Here is a 25,711-nt window from a genome sequence, read left to right as displayed (position 1 = left end):
TAATGTGGTCAGATATCCAGTAGGGATACTGGATGTATTTAATTGTGGTGAAATCAGAAGAAATGATGTCAACTTTTATGAAACTATATTCATTACCCAGAACTCGAGAAGCTATATTTGAAACAAGGTTTTATTTTTAAACCAAGAATGTCAGTCATTGTGGTAATGTGCTCAGGATCAGGGAGTGGTGGTGGGTTACCTATTTCTGGGCTGATTAATAAAACTGGCGCGTCAAATGATAGCAGGTACCTGTTCAATGAAGTATCTAATTAGAGGAGTTAAGTATTTCAACCTAGGTAAGCATTTTTAGTATGAAAATAACTGAGTCAACATGGATTCAGACAAGCTGGCAAATTTTAATTGGGATAATTTTATTCTGATATTTTGCTGATGGGCATTTCCTTGACTAACAATGATGTACATATATGAGAGATCCCATGTCAATAAATGTACATGAGGCATATATTTATTAACTGTATTGTAGAATCCATTTTAAAACGAGAAGCCAAGTCTTAACTCACAGAGGTCTGTAATATTCCAGTTGATTAAGTATTTCTGGAACATGAGATTAAACAAAAGACAGTATCATTTTACTAAGAAGCATTTTTTCTTGTATTTAGAGGACACCTGCTGTTTGATTATTAAACTTGGTTATTTGGCAGAGGTTCTTGGTAACATTTTTGCATCCAATTTATACACTAATTCCTGGCCCATCATAAAAAGAGGATGTATCTCTTAGTGATAATTTTTTATTTCTCCTTGTTTCCCATAAAATATGCTACATGTTATGCAGGGTTCCAGGTGGTTTATATCTCATGCTGATAACAGTAGCATTCTAGCTGTTCTGCCAGTCTTGGGATTTTGGAAAGGAGAAAGAATCTCAGAAGTTTATCTGGGAAGAATCAGGCCAGAAGTTCTATAGAAATCCAAATAGCAGTGATACAGGCATGAATCACAGCACTGACCCAAAGGCAGTTAATAATTTTGCCCCAAACCAATACTGTGGTCATTTTGCAGAGGTACCATAATTGCTTCAGGCAAAAGACATGGTGAAAGTCCTTTTACATGTTAGTTCTCAGACTTCCTTTGCAAAACTGAATTAGCCAGGTACTGATCATATGAAGAATGGCTAATTATTTACACATTGGTCTCACTTTCTGAGTTGATGCAAATGGCACAGCTAAAAATGGTAGCTAACTTGAAATTTTATTATAGAAGAAAAAAATGTGTATTAAGAAGAATGTATCCATATCCCATTTGAATTGGTGCAATCTTAAGTACTTTATGCTGCCATGTACAAACTTCTTCCCTCAACAGATTCAAATTTAATTCCAGGAAGACATTTTCAAATGTAAGCATATATATTTTCTTCTACTAGAAACTCTTTCAATACTCAAAGTATTATTACATGAGTCAGTTGAAAGTTCAAGAGTTCTCTATCCCAGAAAAAAGGCTAATGGCCCAATTAATCTTGACTCTTGTTGCCAGCATTTGACAACCTTCACATTACCTCCAGCATTTGAAAACCTTTCTTAGAGCACTTGTCCAGAGTCTCCAGCAAGTTGAGCATCAGTTATTTACAAATAAGGTCAATTTTTTTTGCTTCCTTATTTACTGCTTTGCATCACTTCCTGTTATCAGGGTAAAGAGGAGAGGAAAATAAATCAATTGACCTAGCCATCAATTTACAGTGTAATTTCAGTGATCCTTATGTACCATGGTAATTAATATTGCCTCAGAGATTTGGACTGGTGCCTAGCCTGAACAGCTTTGACAGAATTCGTGCCTTGCAGTGGTTCACAAACTTTGATGCACATTAGAATCATTTGGCATGCTTTTAGACATCCTCCTGCCTGGTCAAACCCTTTCTTAGTTACGTCAGAATGTTAGGGTAGGAGAGAGGCGTAGGTGTTTATTTTGAAGGTATCAGGTGTTACTGTGTTCGGGAGTAACTCATTTAGACTCTTGATAATCAAAATGTGGTTTGATTTAGAATTGCAGAACCTTGATCTTTACTCCAGGCTCACTGTATCAGAATCTGATTTTTAATGAAATCCCCAGGTTATTTGTATGCACATTAGTTTGAGAAGCATTGATTTACAGTGAGGAAAGAACTTTCCCCCTCTCTCTCTCTCTCTCCTTCTCTCTCTCTCTCTCCCGATCTTCTCTTTTTTTCCCCCCCTTTTCCTGTAACACATCTTTTCTTTGTCCAGCTAGGTTCTCAATCTTAGGCTGGTCTATTAGAAACACCTGCAGAGCTTTTGAAGCATAAAGATACTTAGGCCACACCTCTAGACATTCTGGTTTAATGGGTTCTGGAGTAGAACCTGGGCCTAGGTATTTTGAAAAAGCTCCCCAAGTGATGCGAATTGATAGTCAAAGTTAAACATTGGTCTAGGATCTTGCTACTCAAGGTGTAATCCATAGACAAGCAGGATTAACATCACCTGGAAATTGTTAGAAATTCAGAATCTCAGGCCCTACTCCAGACATACTGAACCAAATCTGCATTTCAACAGCATCTGCTTGTCATTTGTATGCATATTAAAGTTTAAGAAGCACTAGTTTAGACCTTAGGGGACTGATTGTATCTACGAATGAACCACTCTGGGGACCTCAGTGTAGAAGATTTGAAATTAACTAATCAATATGGAAGCTTCTGCGTATGTGATCATGTTTTAAGTTTTTGGTTGCTTTGGGAAAGAATGGAAATGAAATGCAGAAGAAATTGCTTGCCTCACGGTTATATCAGAAAATGGACTCATTTAAAATACCCTCTCTGTTCTTCCTCCAGCCGTTTAATTTCAACCCCTTGATTATCTTTTTTTAAAATAAATTTATTTATTTATTTATGTATTTTAAAATTTTTGGCTGTGTTGGGTCGTCGTTGCTGTGCGCGGGCTTTCTTTAGTTGTGGAGCACAGGCTCTAGGCGCGTAGGCTTCACTAGTTGTGGTGCATGGGCTCAGTAGTTGTGGCTTGTGGGCTCTAGAGCACAGGCTCAGTAGTTGTGGTGCACAGGCTTAGTTGCTCCGTGGCATGTGGGATCTTACCGGGCCAGGGCTCGAACCTGTGTCCCCTGTATTGGCAGGCAGATTCTTAACCACTGCGCCACCAGGGAAGCCCCCCCTGATTATCTTTAAATGCTTATTCTGGGGCTTCTCTGGTGGCCCAGTGGTTGAGAGTCCGCCTGCTGATGCAGGGGACACGGGTTTGTGCCCCGGTCCAGGAGGATCCCGCATGCCGTGGAGCGGCTAGGCCCGTGAGCCATGGCCGCCGAGCCTGCGTGTCCAGAGCCTGTGCTCCGCAACGGGAGAGGCCACAACAGTGAGAGGCCCGCGTACTGCAAAAAAAAAAAAAAAAAAAGCTTATTCTGTAGGTTTATTTTGAGCTCCTTAAAATGTCCTGGTATTAACCCATGGCAGTGTGATATTAGACTGCTTAAATTGAGGCCCATCTTAGAGTGAATATAGCACTACCTTCTTCTCATTGTCATGTGCCTCTGTTCAGTTCTTTTGAGTTCATTTGCCATCCCTCTTGCTATGTAAGATCTCCCCTGACCTCCCTTACATCTAATTAATATTTACTAGTATACTTTATATGACCTAAAGTCCTTGTTTGTCCTTCACATACTGCATTTCTTACAATCAACATTATAATTTTTGTGTTCTTTATTTAAACAGACATTTATTGAGCATCTGCTATGTTCCCAATGTGCTTAGTTCTGAGAATGTAAAAGAAAACTGAGATGCAGTCTCTGATCTTAAACATCTCACTCTCAAATCTCCATTCATAGATAACTTTTTTGTGGGCATAATATGAATCTAATATTCATGTAGCTACTCAGGTGCCTGCATCAGATAAAACATTTTCGTTTACATAGTAGGGACTCAGATTATATATGTTGAATTGGATAGCCTTTGTTCATGGATCCAGGAGATTATAAATTGGGAGAGGTGAAAGAAGTTTGGCTATTCCAGAACGTAGAAGGCAGTAACATGACCTGCTTTCTTTACATGTGTTCCCAATGAAGATTCAACTGTGTTCTGAGTTTCACACCAACATTAGAGGCAAGCCAGGGGCATGAACCAACATAGGTAAGGTATAGAGTACTCATTTCTCTGAAACCAGAATGGTTCACCCTGCAGGAGACAAAGGAAATGTCTATGCAGTAACTAGTTTATCAGAGCTGGGAAGTGATTTTTAGAAAAGCTACTTTGTGGTTAAAAAACAAACAACCAAATCTCCGAGACCATTGTAGGATAAGTAAAATATAATACAGTACAAAACATAACAGAATACACATTGGGCATAGGAGATCACTTCATATCCCAGCTCTAATGGTGTAACATTGGACAAATCACTTTTCCTGTCTGAGTCTTAAAGATTCTTAAATATCAAAGGGAGTTCATTTCATTTAATTCAAAATATTTAATGAGTTGCCTCATTGTTCCAGGCACATTGTTAAATGTAGGGGATGATGATATGAATAGTGCATTGGGTTGCCCTCCAGGAGCTTACAGTCTGGGGATACATCGACAGGCTCAAGACCTGCCGATTTCTAACATCATATGTCTCTTCTCCATTCATCTTTCAGAGTTCTAGTAGGTTACCCAGAAGACTAGAATCTAAAGTCGTAGTGATTAATGACCTCTGCGGAGGCACTTAACATTCCACAACAATAATGCCTGCCTTTTGTTCCACTTTTGGTTTCTTTAAACAGAACTTTTGTGTGGGAGAACATTTGAACTCTTGCTAAGTACCTACTCTAAAAGCTGTCCAACTGACTATCTACCTGGCTAGTAACCTATCGTCTGAGTCAGGTGGTTATTATGAGGTTTGTTAGTAATGAGTCTGGAGGTGGCCAGTTGGTTTTCTCCATCATTCCCTTATCCCTGTCCTTTTATGCCTTTAAGCTTTTGACCCTATTAGGTGTGGTGTTTTATGCTTACTGAATGACTAATAATTATGTTATACTGGATTTGTTAATATTGGGTTTCCTGATTTGTCACATTCATGAGACACTCTGTATTTTTTTAAAGGGCTTTTAATATATGTCATCACCCTTAAAACCTTGTGATTAGACATTTTAACTTCATTTTGTAGATAACAAAACAGTGGCTAAGAAAGACGAAGTGACTTAGGCAATCCATCTTCTCCTTATTTCTCTGTAAAATAAGAATCATTATGCCTTCCCTTAGCCCCATACCCCCTATATCATGATTATGAAATTAAACTCGTACCAATAAACCATTTAGAGTTTAGAATCATAGTCTTTCATTATTATTAGCTGTGTTTGTCTTTTCATTAGGATCTCATCCTAGAGGGGAGAAATTAATCCTTTGCCATTTTTGTAGTTTTAGCAGCAAGCATACTACATACACACTCAACAAGTTATCTCCTTTGACTTCTGCAAAGGCTTTAATTTACCAAAAGGGATTTCATTTGTCCTTATTCTATGTATTTTTTTTGCAGTAACTCCTCAAAAACGTGAATTTATCTCTTTGTTGCTCAGATGTAGTTTCAAGGCAGTTATATAACATCTTGTGGAGTTGGGGATGAAGATGCATTGGGTCAAGTATTATACCTTGGTTGGGTTTAAAACATAGATTGTGTAAAATCTGGCCGCTAACAGGATTTTCAATCAGGGGTGCACATCTGAATCACGGGGCACCCCATGGTACATGCGACTTGGATATTTAAGAAGCACCTCATGTGATCAGGATGTGCACTCTCAATTAGGAATCAGTAGATAAGCTACAGGGTGATTAATATGAAACGTTAACAGGTACGTGTGTCCTTTGTCAGAAACACTACAGTACTCCTGCTGCCTGGACCTTGATTTTTATTATTGCCTTCTTTAGTGTTAAGAGAGCGAACATGTAGAAGAGAGAAACTAATTCTTGTCCTACAGGCTTGGGTTAGAAAATAGACATGTAAATAGATGGCGTGTGTTTGAGGCCAAGAAGACCCATGACTTCCCCCAGTGTCTTCATCCTCATTGGCATCCCTACATGCAGAATATGGTGGATTTTGTTCCAGGATCAATGTCTATAGTTCTAATTTTAGTTTGCTATTCTCTCCAGTTACTTTTTGAAACAGTCTCTGTCTCCCTGTCTTTGGGAACGTGGGACTCCCACCCAGGGAGGCCATGGTATTTTGCTGCTGTGATCCAACTGATGGTACGTTGGCAGGTATCCCAGGGGACACCTGTTGGCTCTCCACAGAGCTTTTCTTTTTCATTTTTTTAAGCATATACTCTGCCTGGCTTTTTACCTGAAACAAATCCCACCACCAGTGATTCAGAGAGCACAGATAATTGAAAATGGGCTGTAAACACTGTAGAAAAAAAAAAGGAATGGTAAGCTGCTATTCTGAGGTCAGTATGTAAAAAGAGGCAATATTTGGGTAATGATGATTGGATTGTGAGGGTTTTTTCCTTTTTTAAATCTTTCATCAATATTTTATTACTTTTTTTTTCTATAAAGTACACTAGGTATTGGGCTTAGTTATAAACGTTTTAAACAGATCTACCTAAACTGAACTAAAGCAAAAATCTTTATGCCTGATGTTTTCACGCTTTATTCATGTGAGACATTGAAAGGACATTTGGGGAGATAACAGTCTTTTGAAATTGTGCTTATATATATATTTTACTATGTATAGGGCACTGTGCTTTACATATAGTGACTCTAATCCTCATAACAATTCAGTGAGGCAGGCGGTATTGTTATCCCTATTTTAGGGAGTAGAAAACCCCAGCATAGAGATGTTAAGTAATTTGACCAAGTCACATAGCTAGTACATAGCAGACAAGCTTTGGAGTCTGTGAGCTTAACCACAACTGAACATCTGAGGCATACTTTTCTCTGGCTGGTACTTCCTTTGCTGAAACCTAGGCCAGCTGTGTACACACACATACGATGTTTACAGTTTATTAGCCTTCAGGATGGTGATCTCTGCAGACTCAGGCTCACCGAAACCCTGGGCCAATCAGAGCCAGACTTGGGGAAGCATGAGAAGTGTTCCTGCCTGCTGTCAGGTGGCTATGAGAGAGCACCCGAGGCTCATATGCCTGAGGTGGCTTCCAACCCCAGGGGCTTAAGTAAGCATGGGGTTGCACCTCCTTCTCTCACATCACCTACTTACCTGGGAAGCTCAGTGGTGTTGTAGAAAGATTACAAGACTTCAAATCAGACACACAACTAGCAACTTGTTAGTCCTTGTGACTTGGGCAAGATATCTCTCTGTGTCTTCGCTTTCTTATTTGTACAATGGCTCTTTCAAGATGAATGAGACAAATAATATATATTATATGGATGTAATAATATATAATAAATATATAATATATAGCAAATGTAATAAATATATCTTTTATATTTACATAATGAACCAAGTATAAAATCAGTACTCAGTATTAACAGCTGCTGCTGTTGCGATTATCCTCTGACCCTTAGGCTTACTATTAATACTTCCTCTCTTCCTGTATGGGGCTGGATTCCTGCCTTAAACTCCTCACTCTCACATCAGCCCCTCGCATGGAGCCAGATGCAACTTTCAGTATCCTTCAGTCCATCGCATGTGAACATTCCTGATGCAAGATGAGATTCCTACCTGACGCTGATGCTGGCCGCTGCCACCATTCTTACTCTCACAGAACCATAGTCTTTTCTTCCCCTGGTATCGCCCGCCCACCCTACTTTGATACCAGCTGTGATTGGTCTAGAATCCATTCCTTCATACTTTTCTTTAGACTGATGACCCTTGCTGCTTCGCTAGTTTTTCCTTCATTCTGTCTAGTTCTAGTTCACTCATTTTTTTTTTCCCCTTAGGTTGGAACAAGCAGAATGCCATGCAGCTGTGGTATATGGCTTAAAATGATAGTTTTTAAGACCTACTGGTCTAAGTCGTGCTAAAAAATTAAAGAATAGTGACGAAAATGAAAGAAATCCACTAATCTTTTTGATCAGAATTTTACATTATTCCCATTGTCTGGCCTAAGATGAAGTTGAGTTTCCTCAGAAGAGAGAACTTGACTGTTGTGATAGGAATGTTGACATGGTTGCTTAGGTCCAGGTACCATTCCATTGTTCAGGGAAGAATAGTGAGAACAACCTTCTGCCCAGTTGTACCTGGTCAGGTGTTTTCAACTGTAAATATGGATTCTAATAAATTGTAAGCTTGTTAAAACATATTTCTCGATCTCCTATAGTTTCTGACTCTGTGGGTCTGGGGTGGGCCTGAGAGTTTACATTTTCTAACAGGTTCCCTGGGGATGCTGATGCTGCTAGTTAGGGGATCACACTTTGAGAACCCCTGCTGTAAACAATGTAGTCTATGATTCTCTTGTATTTGGGTATTGTATCTAGAAATAAATGTACATTTGGCTGATCATGGGGTAGCACTCTCATGACGGAACTCCGTAGCTTAAAAGAGTAACTAAGATCACATCTACAAAATCATCCCAGTATTACCCATACCCACACACTGGTTAATTAGTACAAAGATGTTATTAATGGTGTATACAAATAATACATGTTTTCATTTATAAAATGAATACATATATTTATTTATCTGTGCCAGGCACGTTGCTTATCATCAAGATTACAAATGAAAAGAGACACAGTTTCTGACTTCACAGACTTGGTTTTGAAGAGACACAAACAGAAGCCTAGGAAGAGCTGACAGCGGGGTATGCACGTGAAAATTTAGATTAAATTTAAAATTTACTTTTAATATCATACCTTCTGTGTGGATTACTCTGCCTAGGTGTCATAGACCAGGAACCAATGAATAATACAAGATTTATACCCTCTGCTGTTACACCAGATACAGAACTATAATCTGTGGGAATACAGAGAAGGGAGCTGGCATTTGAGCTTGGTCTTGCAGAAGGGATGGAATTGAAACATTGGAAAAATATTCCAAGCTGATGCAATAGTATGAGCAAAGGTATAGCATCATTAATATACATGTAGCAACTAGGAAAGATTAAGTGATTGGTTAATTCATTAATCTGGCAAATATTTGATAAGCTGGGCACTGTTCTAGGTGCTGAATATAGTAGTGAGAAGACAGTCCCTGCCCCCCATGAAGCAGATAGTCCCTGCCCCCCAAGATTAGAAGAAAATTGTGGCGGCCTGTTACAAATTACATAATGTAGATAATGATAACTTATACTTCAAAAATATTAATATCAGTTGTCTTTTTAAAAATTAGATTCCAGGGCTTTTAGAGTATAATTCCATTTGCAAAGCTTTAATTATTCCCTAGATTTTCAAGAAAATATCCATCGCACAAAGCAAGGTATACCTGTAAGCACAGTTCCACGGCCAGAGGAAATGCTGTGATCCAGTATTGCACTCTGTGACTTTTGCCAACCTCTGCTGCTGACACACTTCCCTTGCTTAGTGGAACAGTGAGTTTCATTTCTGTTCACCTTGGGCTCTCAATCCCCTGAAATTTTTGCATTGAAACTTACAGATTGGTATTTTAGGGGGAAGATCCAAAAAATATTTTTGAAATGTGTCAGGCTCAAAAATTGCTCTTCAGTGATCTATAAATTATTATCAACTCTCAGAATTACAGTAACAGGACAAACACTATACAGGTACTAATATGCATGCATTTTGCAACTATGCTATATGAAGTTCTTCAAATTCTCCTTAAGTATATGAAGATTCATGTAAGATATATGTTCTTTTTCAACTTACCATCACTGTATTTTGATATTTTGGCTGTCTTTCTTTAGAGAAGATGAAGAAATTAGAGCAGTTTTTAACCCAATTCTGGTTTTGATTTCTGTCTGTCTACTTCCTAGCAGAAGATATTGGGCAAGGTTCCTAATCTTCCTAACTCTAGATTTTCTCACTTATATGATAGAGATAATAATAGTATTTATTCTTAGAGTTGTTTTGAGGATTAAATGAGATAATATATGAAAGTGTTTGCCACACTGCCTGGCAAATAGTAAGCACTTAACAAAATGTAGCTATCATTAAGTATCTCAAAACTGCCTCATTATAACTTGGGGTACAAAATCATAGCCATTGCTTTTGCTGAGTCTGATGGATTCAGTTTGCTTAAAGATTTAAATGAATTCCAAGCATAATACTTCCAGTCTGAGCCTTTAGTTGTAACTCAGCATAGAGCTGTTTTGGATCAAAGTCTTAAAACAGTTTCAGGAAGACACTTCCTGCCAAACTGGACAGCCGTAATCAATGGTTGAAATCTAGAATACCACCTGTATAGAGAAGGTCTCAGCCTGGCTGGTGAAAGATTTATGAACAAGATTTTGAAAATGAAGGTCAGCAGATGATTTTCATCAAATAACCATAAGGAGCGGTTAAACAGATGGCAAGGACAGTCTTGTCTTTTCTCTGAGCAACCTCTTTTGATCCCTACTCCCCATTGAATCATGCAGGTCTTAGTAAAGGTGTGAGGGGGCTGGGGAACACTGCAGCCTCTGATGCTACTCATTCCTTCAGAAATGCTTCTAGAGCAAGAGAAGTGTAACGATGATCCCTCATGAATAACTTTTTTTTTTTTTTTTTCTTTTGCGGTACGCGGGCCTCTCACCGTCGTGGCCCCTCCCGCTGCGGAGCACAGGCTCCGGACGCGCAGGCTCAGCGGCCATGGCTCACGGGCCCAGCCGCTCCGCAGCATGTGGGATCTTCCCGGACCGGGGCACGAACCCGTGTCCCCTGCATTGGCAGGCGGACTCTCAGCCACTGCGCCACCAGGGAAGACCATGAATAACATTTGAGATGATGTCTTCCTTTTCTTTTTTGTGCACTTGCCATTTTTGTCACAGTTATGGAAAGTGTATTATCAAAGATAGCACTTCCTTGTCCCCTCCCTCAAATTTTTTTTCTCTCCAGAGACATCACTCGTAATTCTTTTTGCTATTTACCTCTGTGTTCTAAATGACATTCTCTTCTTACCTCCTCTCAATTTCTCAGCTCTATTTTTGATGTCCCATTGTAGAAATGAAGTTTTCATCTCTCTCTTACCATCACACTCTCACAACAGGCATTCCTCCTATCCTACCATCTTCCCAGGGCTGTTACATTATTGTTTTGGTTAGCTCAGTATTTATTAGTTACACTTGTATGACTATGTAAATGTTTTTAATGACTGTGATTACTCTTCCTTTCTCTTATGATTTTGTTTTTTTCTGTGGTTGTTAGTTGTCTTGTTTTTTGTTTGTTCAGCTTTCTATACATACTTTTCACTATTTAACTCCAAGCCTCTGCCACCGTTCTGAATCTCAGCTCCAGCCGTTCTGATGCACAGATATCTTATGAAGTTCATCTTCTTGAAGTAATCTCTCTTGGAACCTTCTGACTTGGTTCTATATGTGCGCTTTTCCTTTTATGCCCTATGCACTGGTTTGATCCTGGAATCTCCCTTTCCATCACCCTGGAAAATCTCTGCAGGTCTCTTTGCTTGGTTCTCTTGTATCCTCTGTATTCTTCTTTCTTAATTCACTTGCTTATTTTGGTAGAATCAATTTTCCAGCAGCTTCCTGAAAAAAAGGATACACAGTTAAATTTTCTGGACCTTTGCATATCTGAAAATATATTCCTTCTTTCCTCATATTTGGGCAATAACTTGGCTAGGTATAGAATTCTAGGTTGAAAATAATTTTCCTTCAGAATTTAAATGGCACCACTATAATGTCTTCTCCCTTCAGTTTTGTTGTTCTTGTCTGATGACATTCTGATTCATCATTTTTTGAATATGACTTATTTTTTTCTCTTTGAAAAACTCTTTTTTTCCCAGAGTTCTGAAAATTTATGAAGATTTGCCCTCTTATGGTTTTATTTTCACCCATTATACTGGGTACTTAGTTGGCTTCTTTAATGTGGAAACTTATATTCTTTGCATCTAGAAAATTTTCCTGAATTTTTTTTTTGATGATTTCCTATTCTCTGTTTCTTTTTTGTTGTTACTGTTGTTTGGCTCCAGCTTTTTTGAAATCTTGTTACTCAGATACTGCTATCCTGAAATTTTTTTTAATAGACTTTTTGACATGGACCATTTTTAAAGTCTTCATTGAATTTGTTACAACATTGCTTCTGTTTTATGTTTTGGTTTTTTGGCCCCGAGGCATATGGGATCTTAGCTCCCTGACCAGGGATCAAACCCACATCCCCTGCATTGGAAGGTGAAGTCTTAACCACTGGACTGCCAGGGGAGTCCCTGATATCCTGAATTTAAAAACATTTTTATTATTAATATGTTTTATTTCCTGTTTTCACCTCCTTTGCATTTTTTCACCTGTTTTCTTGATGATAGGCTCATTTTTATCTTCTGCTCTTTCTGTTAGGTTTTATTTTTATTTTCTGATATCAGACTTTTAGTTTTCAAGATCCTTACTTGTTTTTCTTTGAATGTTTGATTTTATATTATGCTGTCTTGTTTCACTGAGGCAATATTTCTAATACCTTGTTAGGCATATTAATAACATAGCTTTTAGAAGTTTTCATCTCCTTCCATAGCCTTTGTTTCCAGTTAGCTTTTATTTAATTACTTGTTTCGATTTCTGTCTTTCATGTTAGAGACTTTATACAGATGTTTTTATATTTGTTGCCTGTTCATATTTAGGAGCAGGCTAAAGAGGCGACTGGAAGCTCTGTACACATGGGTGGGGCTTATTGATAATGATCTTAGTTACAGGGTCACTTTCATGGGCTTTTCACTGTGGAACTCCTGGTATCAGTATCTTTAGGTCTTGCTTCTTATTGTTTATAAATTCCTCAGAGAAGACTCTTTCTCCTGCCTGTATGATAAAGACATGGCTGCCAGGATTCTGTGGGTCTCAGCGATCAGCATGTAAATTCACTTAATCTCTTAGTTTTCAATGTGGTACTTACTTGGCCCACTGTACAGAGAGCCTCTCTTCTGTCCTCTACAAAGAACACATCTGCAGTCTTCTGCTGAGGTTGGGGAGGGCAGTTGTCTAGATGTTCAACGTTTAAGAGAGGGTTTGAGGTTATAATACCTTCTTAAGAACAAACTGTCCACCAGTTCTGTGTATTTTATCCTTTTCCCCTTCATCCTACTTCTGGACAAGCTTGGTGCTACCGCTGTCTAAACTTTTGAAGATTCTGCAGTCCAAATTAGATTGCTTATTGTCTTTCCCCACTACTGGCTTAGAATTGAGTTTTCTCAGGTCTGCTAAATCCTTTATATCTTCACCAGCTTCCTGTTTCTAAAATTTGACAGTTGTTGTCTTCGCTCCCTTTTGCTGCATCTTTATAGATTTATCACACATACACACACACACCTTTATTGTACTTTTAATGGTGTTTCAGGTAGGAATGAAAGTGAAAGCCTGTGTTCAACTTTCCCATCTTTACTTTCAAAATATACTGAATAATCTTGTGGAAAGATAATCTCAGCTCAGAGGTCCTGGAGATAGCATTTTGTGGAATTCTCAGCAGTGTCCTGGCTGGTTTCCTCTGTTTATCCATCATAGTTAGGGTGTCAGACATCAAGGTCATTAAAGTAGTCTTCCCATGAGGAAACACCATGTAAATACCTTAAAAGAGTTACAGGGTTAAGAGAACTACCAAGATCAGGTCCAGACAATTTTTAAAAATTGCCCTGAGATACTAATTTATTCATTCTTCCACTACCCCAGCATCCATTGGACACTTACCCCGAGTCATGCATTGTTGGGCATTGGCAAAACATTGAACAAGACACAATTCTGACCTCATGAACCTTCCACGCTAGCGTGGAAGACAGACAGCACTGCTCAAGATGCAATATGGTAAATGCCATAATGGAGATATTAACAAGTGCTAGAGGCTCTTTGGGATGGGAGTGATTAAGTCTGCCTTCAAATTCATGATGGGAAATGTGTCTTAGCTCTCACAGTTCAAGCAATAATTTCCCAGAAAAATCACCTTGCCAATTCATAACTGGCAAAGTTACTAGCTTCCCAGCGCTGTGATAGCATCTTTATGGTCAGAAGAGATTTTAGAAGTCATTTTTATGTTTGTCATTTTACCTGGAAAAACTGAGGCCCAGGGAAAAAGGGGCTCAATCTTGGTAAAGTAAAGAATGAAAACCAGTTTCTTGAATCCCATACTATTTTCTATCTATTAAATCATATTAAGTCCCCACCCTAAAGCCTACTTATCTATAAATATGATTAAAAATTTTAATCAGTGGCTCTGAGTCTCAGAGATCTGGAAGTACCAGTTTTGAAACCCCTGAGGATTTCTTTAAAAACAGTAATTCGAATGAAAGACCTTTGCTTTGGACATAGGTACAGGACTTGAAACTTATGCAATGTCAGAAAGAGAAAATGGCTTAGAGTTCTCATTACTTATTTTGAAAGCAGGGCCAGTTCTTAAACTGGAAGAATAGGACTCTATTTGCACAGGTTAATATTGATTGAATTTCAGTTCACCTAGCAAATTCAGGGGAGAGCTTCCCAAATGCAGCTTTGATCTTACTATTTTACAATATATTTTTGAGATTTTCCCATGTTTGCATTGTCTTGAAAACATACAGCAGATGTACAAACATAGAATTTAAACATTTTGGAGAGGCAGAGAACGTTGTCTTCAGTGAACATTAAGAATGTAATGTGTTCTGTTAAATTTATGGTTTCATGACTTAATTAACTATTAGCAAATGGTATATTATGGGGAAGCTAGGAACTATAAATAACATATTCAATAGTCAGTTCTTCATCAGTAATAAAATATTAGCAATAATTACATTATTCGTTAAAAGCAAAACACAACTTGAAATCTCTTAATATCTTCCCCAAGTACATTAACTTTTTATATCCACAAGTAATGAGATTATAATTTTCTTACTAAAGATTTTCTTGGTCCTTTTCTGCTGAGAAAAGTCTTTCTGTCCTCTGGCCCTTTGAACTCTCCTGCCATGTTGATTTCTTTCTTCACTATAGTACAAGGGTCCCCAACCCTCCGGGCTGCGGACCGGTACAGCTCTGTGGCGTGTTAGGAACCGGGCCACACAGCAGGAGATGAGCGGTAAGCAAGCGAAGTTTCATCTGCTCCCCATTGCTCCCCATCGCTCGCATTACCACCTGAACCATCCTGTCCCCAACCCCCCAACCTCCGCCCCCATCCGTGGAAAAATTGTCTTCTGTGAAACTGGTCCCTGCTACCAAAGGGTTGGGGACCGCTGCTATAGTATATACATGGTTCCTTGATTGCATGTCAGGCTTGTCTTCTAGGCTATGAGCATCATGAAGGCAAAGACTATGTCTTCTTTGTGATCCCAGTAACTTGGCCATATTAAGGTCATTTCAATTAACAAAAGAAACTTAATTGAGTGAATAAAATATAAGGTGCTTGATGTATAATAATATTTGCTTGTTTGGTTTTCGTAGCACTTTTCGTTATATCCTTGGGTATAAAGTAGCTAAAGACTCGGGGTTGACACACATGTAGTACACAGCCTCCACTTACCTTTCCTTCTTGTTTGAACAGCTCTCAGATCTCACCCTGAGCTCAAATATAGCTCTCTAAATAATGGATCGTATTCACTGTGACTTAACTTCTTGTTGCCCGTGGAAGAGAACTATCGATCTTCCTCCCTATGAAATCTGGCTAGGCGTGAAAACTTCCTCCTCCTCCTTCTTGTTAGAAGCAATTTCTCTCCTGTTTCTGAAAATGAGAAACAAAACAGTCTCTTCTGTGTTGTTCTCATCCTGTCCCATGGAGAGTGGCGTGATCCTTCATCATCATCTGTGCATGTGCCTTGTCCCCAGTCTCCTGGTCCTCTTCCCTCCCATCAGAGACTGGATGCTCCACTCCCTGTCCGCTCATGTGAAGACTGCTCTGCACACCTCACATCCTAATTCTTGTCTTTAGATACATCTCTGACCCCAGCGACTCTGGGGAACAGACTGTACTGCTCAGGACCTTTGGTGAGTGCCAACAAAAAGACTGCTGTATCAGTGCAAAGGGGTGGCATTTCCAGAGTCATGACTATCATAACTTTTGTTCTTCAAGAAACCCTGGGATTTCTACATTTTAGGGTTGAGAGATAGAGGTGTTTTAGTTCCCTCAGCTCAAAAGTGGGGGCTGAAATAAGTAGATAATGAAGACCTTTCTTGTCGTTGGTGTCTAAATCAATTTGCTGGACCTGCATTTCGGTGGCTGTCCTGCTCTTTTTCTCAATTCATCTATTACTTTTGCATAGTTTATGCATCTGGTTAAAGTTCTTTCGAAGTCAGCCTTTCTACTTATAAACCCTTCACAAAGTTACTGGGGCAGTCCCCTTAGAATCTTGGCTTAATAGGATGCAAATGAGGGTTATGGTGGAAGAATTTTTTTCTTTGTATCTCTGAAAGAGAGGTTGCTGTGGATTTATGTACACAGACTTAAATTCATAGGGAGAAAGTCTGGGTTCAAATTTGGCTCTGTGACCTTGGATATATCACTTTACCTTTCTAGGCCTTAGTTTATTGTAAATGGTGGTAAATTGTCTGCTCTCTGGGGTTTTGGGAAGGAATCAAGGAGAGAGAGTATATGGAAAGTGCTTTGTAAACTATATGGTACTATATAAAAGCAAGTTGTTATTAATAGAGGTCTGACTATTCCCAATTGTTTCTACTTGATCAGTTAGTTCTGGATGAATAAATCAGAGAGGACAGGCAGGAAGGAAACAGCACTGGGCTAGGAGTCGGGTGATCTGGAGTCTATCCTGGTGCTGCTCAGCACTCACTCACTGACTTGATGTGACCTTGGCAAAGTCACTTTACCTCCTGCACTTCTGTTGCGTCATTGGTAATATGAGGTGGGCTAAAGAAATGATGACATAGAGATTCTCTTCCACTTAAAAAAAAAATCTAATGTTTTATGAGTCTAGCTGACAAGAGATTATTATTTATTTAAGGGTGTCATTAAGTGTAGATTACTGAATCAGAAGTCTTACCAATTATGTGCCCAAATAATATATATATATATTTCTGATTTTATGTTTCATTTTTTTGATTTTATGTTTTTTTCTTGGTGGAAATTTATGTTCTTCATACAAAAATTTAAAGTTATAGGGAAAATTGCAGCATACGCTTAAAGACAATCACTCCTAGTATTGCTTCCGAATTCCTTCACATCCATGTAGCTTTGATTTCTTATAACATGCATTTTTTCATTAACATTAGTCCAATCATACTTTATATATTTGATTTAAAAAAATTTTATTTTTATACAATTTTTAAAGGTTACCTTCCATGTACAGTTATTAAAAAATATTAGCTATATTCCTCGTGTTATATAGTACATCCTTGAGCCTAGTTTGTACCTCCCACTCCCCTACTCCTGATACTGCCCCTCCCCCAAATAATACATTCTGAATACATAATTTTAAGGAATTATTTTAAAGAAGACGCCAAGACTTAATCCTTCAAACACTGAAAAGGAACTAACGGACTCTGCTATCCACTGAATTTTTCTGTTTTCTCTGGGAGGAATGTGTATATTTAAAAAGGAGGCTAAGTACTAAAAACAGATGAAATTCTGTATAAGAAATTATGGCTATGACACCTAAAGCACATTTTGTAATATATTCTCTAGTAACTTTAATTCTTTATTTCGTCAAAAAATTATTGAGTATTTGTTACAAATCTCACTATGCTAAGCCCTATAGATGCTCAAGTGAGTAAGATAATTCCTATTAGAAGGGATGGTTGATCTAGTGTAGAAAAGAGCGTGGATTAAGAATTTATAAGAGAGGTGAAACAAAGTTCCAATAGTACAGGATAAGGAGAGATTAATTTTGCTGAAGAGATGGAAGGAAGGTAAAAAATACAGCATCTTTAAAATGCTTTATAGATTGTAAATGTTTTCCCATATACTATCCTGTTTAAATAAAGCACGGACTCTGACAGGTATAGAGCAAGATACTGTCTTTTGGAAATCAGTTTGTAATCCCTGAAACCCCTGAGGCGCAAGCAATGTAGAGAAAATACCAATAAGACATATTGTTATTTTAAAAATGAAGGTGGGTGCCTATAATCAACTCGTAAATTTCTGAGAGTTTTGCCCAAGGTGACATGGACTATTTTTTATATTTGAGCCTGCATATCATCCTATTAACTATCCCTTTTTTAAATGAGAAGGCTATAAGAAATGCCCCAACTTACATAATGCATTTAATTCCATGTCTATTTTTAAGGTGAATTTATCTAATACTTATAGCACATTGGTTTATGATCACAAAGCTAGAAGAAACCTCAGTTCAATTACCTAACTTGTTAGATAATACAATATGCCCTTTTTCCACACACACAAAAAGTTATTTTCACAGAAGTGTCCTGCCCAAGTACAAAATCAGGACTATAATCGTGGTCTCCTGGACCAGGTTTTCGCCACCACATCACAGCCCAGGGTCTGTTTGAAGATTGCAGCAAGTATACCTTCATTTGATATTAAAGATTCCTAAAGTGGCCTCCATCTCCTTTTTGCCGTTCACACAGTATTTTTCCATGAACGTCTTCTAAAATAATTAATGCTGTATCCAAAATTGTTAGAACTGTGCAATGCTGATATTTGAAGAAACGTGACTCTTTTGTGACACTAAATGCTTTTAATAATGCATCTACTCGAATATGGTAAGTGACTTCCACTCATAAAACAAGGAAATACGGTGCTGAGAAGTCATTGCTTCATTGCTGCCTCATTTTCAGTGACAAATCTTTTGAAAGAGGAAATGTATCTTTTTATTATGATGCTACAGGGCTTTATTTAGGTTTGTTTCATTGCAAAATAAAATTCTAATTTTATTTTATCTGAGCACATTAAATATAGCAAATCTTAAATTTCAGTAACTGTGGCTACAATTCATTTAAAGACACATAATTTTCTGGGTATGTGAATGTGATCTTTGGTTATAGTCTATATTATTTAGATGTTTTTAAAGCTTTGGGTCCATTTTTGGACTCTGCAGTTTAGAAGAACCTAGTAAAAATAGAGTATGCCTGTAAAATGAGCACTTTAATGATAGGTTAAGGAATTAAAGTTGCTTAACCTGAAGAAGGGAGAGCTCAGGAAATGAGCTAATTACCACCCTCAGGCTTCTAAGTGATTTTATGAGGAGCATTGTAGTTTCCCCTTCCAGCGCAGAGAGGTTTTGGTCTTTGTTAGTGGTGAGGGAGCATAGCAGGAAATCAGCAAGGAGGGACTCATGCTGAGTCTTAGTTCACCTTTTAAAACAAGAATAGATGACCATCGGGGGTTTTAAGTGATCTCTTCTTGTTCTGAATAAAATGATCTCACAAGTTATTTTTAAGTTCTGTTGTTACCTTTGGGGCAGAGAGATTCAAACAAATTTCTTTTGCAATGAAAATGATTACATACAATGAAATGACTGACTCAGAAGACCTGGGAATTGTCTCACCAACGCCTCATCCTACAACTGAGGAGCCAGAAGCTCAGAGAAAGCAGTGGAGAGAGACCTTGCAGGAAGGGCTATTGACTCTTCCGGCAGGGCTTTTCCATCCCTCTGCCCTGCCTCTGAGTACCTGACTTTGTGAACTGATGTGCAGTGGATTTGATTGGTCACTACACAAAATTAAAGTAATGATCGGGGTGGAAGGTCAAGCTCAGTATAAACTGGGAAATGTACCTCTCTCCAAGCATTGCAGGTAATGGCTTATTCTGTTAGATCTGTGGCTTTCTGCCAGTGTGGCCAAGGACAAATAGATTTGTTGATTATAGACGATTCGCAGTTAGAAATTATGGAATTTTTATGTTCTAGATCATTGTGCTCTTCTCTCAAGAGCTAGAAATAAATGTGTAGGAGTGGGTATCTTGCACCCCATCACAACTGAACAGTTACTACTTGGAATTTTTCATACCCAGCAGTAATGTTAGTGTCCCAGAGGGTATTGCTTTCCAAGATACATGACTTACCGCTGACTTACTCCTTTTCCGTGACTTCAAATTGTGTAGGAAAGGCAAGGGCAAGGCAAGGGCAGAGAGGTCCAAACAGATTTCCTTGTTGTGGAAAACACTAAGTACAGCAAAATACTAGAGTTGGAAAGGGCATGGATGCTGTTTTGCCTAGCTTCTCATCTGGCAGATGTAAAACCTGAATCCAGAAAAAAAGATGTGGCTGGTATTTGGTGAGATTTGGAACCAGAAATGAGAAGAAAAAAGCATTTGAAAGCTACCTAGTGTGTTATGTGTCCTCCTTGGGAAATGGTGATGGCAGCTTTTTAAGGACTTAAGACAAAGTTGTCATACACATCTTTAGACAGGATGAGGGAAGACATCTTATCACACGTAATTCTCTTAATAGCATTAACGGAAGAGAGTTTTCCTGAAAGGGACAAAGGAGCTAATATTTAAAAAGGAGAACAGTCTGATGAGCACTTGGAGAGGCTGAGGGGCTGTTGACAACTTCTCACCAGGGTTGTGTGGTTTCTCTTTGAAAAATAGGAGTGATCATCACCTTTTGGGATAAGATAAAAAAATAGTAAGTTCTCTGTTGCTATTTGACCGCCTTTGGTAAGTATCTAACCCTTTCAAATCTCCAGAGAACCAAAGGTCAATTATAGAGCTGGCAGGAATATCAGAATTCATCATTCCTGCTCAATGTAGGAATCTAATCTATCTTTTGGATTAATATTTAAATTTTCATTAAATTTTTGTCTTTTCTTTTCTTGCTCTTGGTAGTAAGTAAGCTATATTGGAGCCAAAATCTATGTTTGGCCACCTTTATGGCCTTTGAGTCTCAAGGATAGTGTCCTACACACAGTTAATACTCAGTAAATCTTTTTGTTGTTATTGCTGTGTATGAAACCCTGCTACTCTTACTTTTAGTATTATATCAGGTTGGTGTTTGAAAGAGACTTGAGAATCTGGTGTAATTCCTACATTTTATGGTAGAGACTGAGACTAGGAGAGGGGCCTATATAAATTTATATAGCTACATAGCTGCAGACCATAAACAGAATTTAGATATACCAGCTGTGTTTTTTTTTTTTTTTGATCTCCCAGTCCGGAACACTAATTTTTTTTTTTTTCTGACATGTTTAATTTTATTAGGAAGAGATTTACAGAACTGGAACAGAGGAGGTAAGGGACTTGATTCATGATCGAGTACATAGAAAACTAGAAAACGAATCAACTGACCAACCAATAACAAAAATCTAACACTAAGGAAACAAAAAGTTGTGCAAGAAAAGAAAAATGGAAATAGAAACCATAATATACCACATAACTCTGCTATGAATATTTACGTAGTCATAAAAAAGTGAACATAAAATGTTAATTTAACCAAAATTATGATACAGCTATATTGAGTATCAACTCAATATGGATGGGAAGTGTGCATCTGTGTGTAGTTGGGGTGGAGGAGGGTGCTGTGAAAACTGATTCCTTATATTTTATGGTAGAAAGTTGATAGGTAAAGCTTAAAATTGAAAGAAAAATTGCGGAACACTAATTTTTAAGTAAACAGTTTTGTTAGAAAAATTCATATAGTTGTGATGAGCAGCCACATTGCCTGAAATTCAAGACTTTAGTAACCCCGTTATTAATTAATTAGGTAATTGATTAAAAGAGTTATTCATTAATATTTCTTGGGACCTATTGTGTGCTAAGCACTGGTCTACACAAGAAAGTGAAGAAAACCAACAAAATTTTCTGACTTCGTGGCATTTGTCTTCTGTTGTGGAGGAGAAACAACCAAACAAGTAAAACATTTTATGTCAGATAGTGTAATATACCATGAAAAAATGAGCTGGAGAGGTGAGTAGGGAATTCTAGGAGGCAATGCAGGGGTTCATTTAGAATTTTAGGTAGGTGGGTCACGGAAGGCCTCACTGAAGAGGTGACATTTGGTCAAGGATCTGGACTAGGTAAGGGATCAGGCAATGAACAAGTAAGGACCCGCCCATTTGGGGGGAACAGCATTCCAGGTGGAGGGAACAGCCAGTGCAGATGCTCTCTGTGGGAGTGTGCCCGGCAGGTGTGCTGAGAGCAAGAAGGCTGTGAAGTCAGGAGAGAAAGTCGGAGGTGAGGTTTGGTGAGGCAACTGTACATCTCTATCCTCCTGCCTCATTTCTCCTGCTGGTGGCTTCCATCACAGACACATCTCAGGTGTGCAAGAGGACACCCCTGGGACTAGCCAGCGCACACTTTCCCTAACGTTGGGTGCTTTCCACCATCACCAGCTTCTTCAGACAACCAACACCTGAGTCTGCCATGTTAACAGTGAGTGTTCTGGATTTCTGAGCTGGGGCTGGGAGTTGACCTGCTTGTGAATGCCCTTGTATACCAGAAATTTGGGACAGTATAGATAATTTCCCAGTAGAAAATGTGAACATCTCTTCTGATGTTGGAAGAGCCTTGTCTTCCTGGTAGGAGAGACAGAAATGCAAGCGAGTTTGCAAGAGGTGGAATTCTCTCTATCCTGTTTCCGAGAGCAATGCAAGTCCAGTGGAGACCTCTGAAGAACTGCTGGAGAGCCAGACTGAGTTTCATTTTTAAAGGAGCTGTGTGTTTTTCCACAAGGTTCCTCAGAGCCCCCGCAAGTAACCTTTGGGGATTCATTGCATTGCTAAATCACTGCATTAGCCTGCTGCCTTCTGGAAAAAGCTAATCTGACTGCTTCTGTCAGAAGGAGAATTCAGCCCTTGGGCTGGAACCAACCACACTGAGAGGTCAGGGAGAGCCGGGAAGCCCTTAAAAACAGGTTCAGATCTTCAGGGTAGGGTGGGGTGCAAGCACCCCTAGGAAATGCTGTACTGAAGTAGACCCAGAGAAAGCATTTCTGTTATTACTGTTTCTGTTAATCATAATAACTTTATTCAGTATACTAGTTTATAAAGCATTTTCCTAGCCTTTACCTCACTGTCTCCTCTGTAATTCTCTATAGCTTTGTTATCGAAATGATGTCTGCAAACCAGCAGCTCTGTGTCACTCAGGATCTTGTTAGAAATGCCCCATCCAGACCTTCTAGGCTAGAATTTGCATTTACTAAGACCCTAGTCCTTTAAAGTTTAAGAAGCTTTGCTCTGTGGTCCATAGAGCAGTCATTTCTCCTGTAACAGTGAGGAAGTGGAGGAGTGGCATGGTTGGGTGACTGAGGCAGGGTCACCCACTTCAGTAATAGTGAAGGGGAGACCTCATACCCAGGCTTTGTGTCTCCTGGTGCAGCAGTCTCTCTGCTGCACTCACTTCTTCCCTCTCCATGATCCTTGGCAGCTTACCTGTGATGTACTAGCTTCAAAGGAAAGGCAACCCTTTTTCTCTGAAGCTAGGCTATCGCCTTCTCTCATTCTCCCCATCAGCTGCCCTGGGCCCTCCCTCATCTGCTTGCTGGTTCTAGAAATGCAAACACCCTGAAAAGCTCTGCAGCATTGCTCACAAGGAGCCAATAATGAGTGAGTCTGATAAGAACTGCTGGCATTCGTCACTTGCACTAGGCTTCTCTACAAAACCTGTCCAGCTTTGAAAGAAAGGGGTGCAAATTCAGAACAAGGCAACTGAGGGAATGCAGCTGGGACATGCTGATGGGTACGACTGGGTTTTTCCTCTCTTGCTCACAGTTACAGGATGGCAGATGACATCTGGTTCAGTACCACCGAAAAACACGTGTATGAAGCCCTCATGTCTGCAGAGAACTTCCCAGTCCACCATTCACCATAGCTTACTGCAGTCTTGAAAATAGTATTCCTGTTTTAAGGCTGCAAAACTATGCCTAGAAGTCACTTACATTACACGCAGAAAGTGAGTGCTTCATCCTTTGCTGACTAATGGACCCAACAGGTAGGCGAAACTGAGTCTATTAGTAAACAGCGCTTCATCTACAGGAGTCATGCTTTGGGTGAGGAAAAGTTCTAACAGAATTTTAAAGATGTGACTCATAGATCCTTAGCTGAAATTCTCAAAGTAACTGAAGCTCACTAACCGCACAGTGAATCTTCATATTTTATTAATTAGTTCAGTGAAAAATTTTATATTTAGTGTGAAGCTACTGTGTGCATGACGGTCACCATAGCACGTGGTAGCAAGGGCTCAGTAATGAATGAGATCCTCTCTAAGAGCCAGCAGGTTAATAGAATGTACATATGTGTATAGGACAAACTATGATGGGTGACAAAGGGACACTCCTTCCTCCACCCTAAAAAGGCTCAACCTAGGAGGTGACATTTGAGTTCTTTCATGACAGACGGGTAGGCTTTGGACCTTCAGAGTCTCCAGAGTACGGAAATTCACGGGGGGTGGGACAGTGTGTCCAGAGACACAGATGAAAATGCTAGGTTTGTATCTGGAGCAGCAGATGAACAATGCATTGACTATGACTTGTAACCTATGAACTCAGAGGCAAAAGAAATATGCTTTTACTTTCTTTCAATTAATTCTTTCAATTAAATTGACCTAAATCTTTCTTTCAATTAAATTGACCTAAAGAGTTTCTTTCCCTCTCCATGGTGGTAAATTTATTATTGGGCCCTATTCCCCTCCTAGCAGGTAGAGTCAAGATGCTGCCTGGATCTTATGAGCCTCAGAGCATTTGCAGTTATTGACCACTGTCCTGGAGTGTGTGCCATGCTTGGGACATGAGCGTCTTTACTGCTCCCAAGAACTATTCTTTGCCTGGGGTTGGGCTCCCCATGCAGCCATCACTCCCCAGAGCACTGCTGCTCGCCTCCGCCCTGCTTCCTCTCAGCATTCTGCTGGATAGGTTTTTAGTTCCAAGGGAAATTTTTGCCCCCATCTAGATGTTCTTAAGAGACCCCTTTCATGGTCCCCTCAATGACTTCATTCTTTTTCAAGAGCTCTGGTCTTCAGATATCTTCTATTTTCCTCACTGGAAAAATCCTTGAGTGGAGGAAGCACTACCTTAAGTGACCTACTTCAAGTAGCAAAGGCAAAGGAGAAGAACAAATGGGAGTCAATATTTTAATGAACAGCTGTGCCACCTTCAGAGTTCCTGGGCATGAGGTGGGCAAAGGGGAATGGTGGGTGCTTGCCCTGGGTGCTTTGTTGGGGGAGTGGGGAAGAGGGAGCAGGGGGGTTTCTTCCACTGACTTCTCCACTTTCCTGACTGAGAAGGGCCTTCGTTTTGGTCTGAATCTCAACTTTCCGAAGCCTTTCATCATATATGAACTTGCCTCTATCTGTGCATGTTCAGAACAAGAGTTGGCTCTCCCTCCATTCTGAGCTGGTCAGCTTTTACCCTGGATCTCATTACCTTCTGTGGCTTGTGCCGCATCAGCACCATACCCCAAGTCTCTGGTATTTTCATCCCCGTTCTCTACTGCCTTAGCTTATCAACCTGCTCAAGTCTATCCTACTTAGAAACACAGCAGCAGCAGCATGTGAAAAGCCCTCTTTACCTGCCATCTCTTTCTAGTTCCTTCCTTAGCTCTCTCCTTTCTTCACAAAATCCCCGATCGTGTCTGAGAAAGAGCCTGGGCAGCTCCAGTCTTGGAGAGACAGATGGGGGCTCTGCCAGTTACTGTAAATTCTCGGAAAATATACTATAAGCCTTCTGAAGTCTCAAGTTGGTAATTTCAAAAATGATAACAGTGAGGCCAGCCTCGAAGTGCTCTTGTCAGGATTCAGTAAAAACGTGGGTAAATTACTTAACACAGTCCTTGTATATGATAGACACTAAAGATATGGCACTATTATTATTATCCACGCATATTGTACCCCTGGCCGGAAAACCTACCCTCTCACTCTCACATCTCTCCAGTT

General features: G+C 39.4%; 1 protein-coding gene across 1 annotated transcript in view; it reads left to right on the top strand.

The window, feature by feature from the left end:
* FGF12 (fibroblast growth factor 12) overlaps positions 1 to 25,711 on the top strand; it is a 566,994-nt gene that overhangs the window by 1,200 nt on the left and 540,083 nt on the right. The window lies entirely within an intron of this gene.

The sequence above is a fragment of the Phocoena sinus genome, chromosome 4, assembly GCF_008692025.1.
Source record: "Phocoena sinus isolate mPhoSin1 chromosome 4, mPhoSin1.pri, whole genome shotgun sequence".
Classification (NCBI taxonomy): domain Eukaryota; kingdom Metazoa; phylum Chordata; class Mammalia; order Artiodactyla; family Phocoenidae; genus Phocoena; species Phocoena sinus.
Note: the sequence above shows the minus strand (reverse complement) of the source record. Positions and strands in the feature narration are given on the sequence as shown.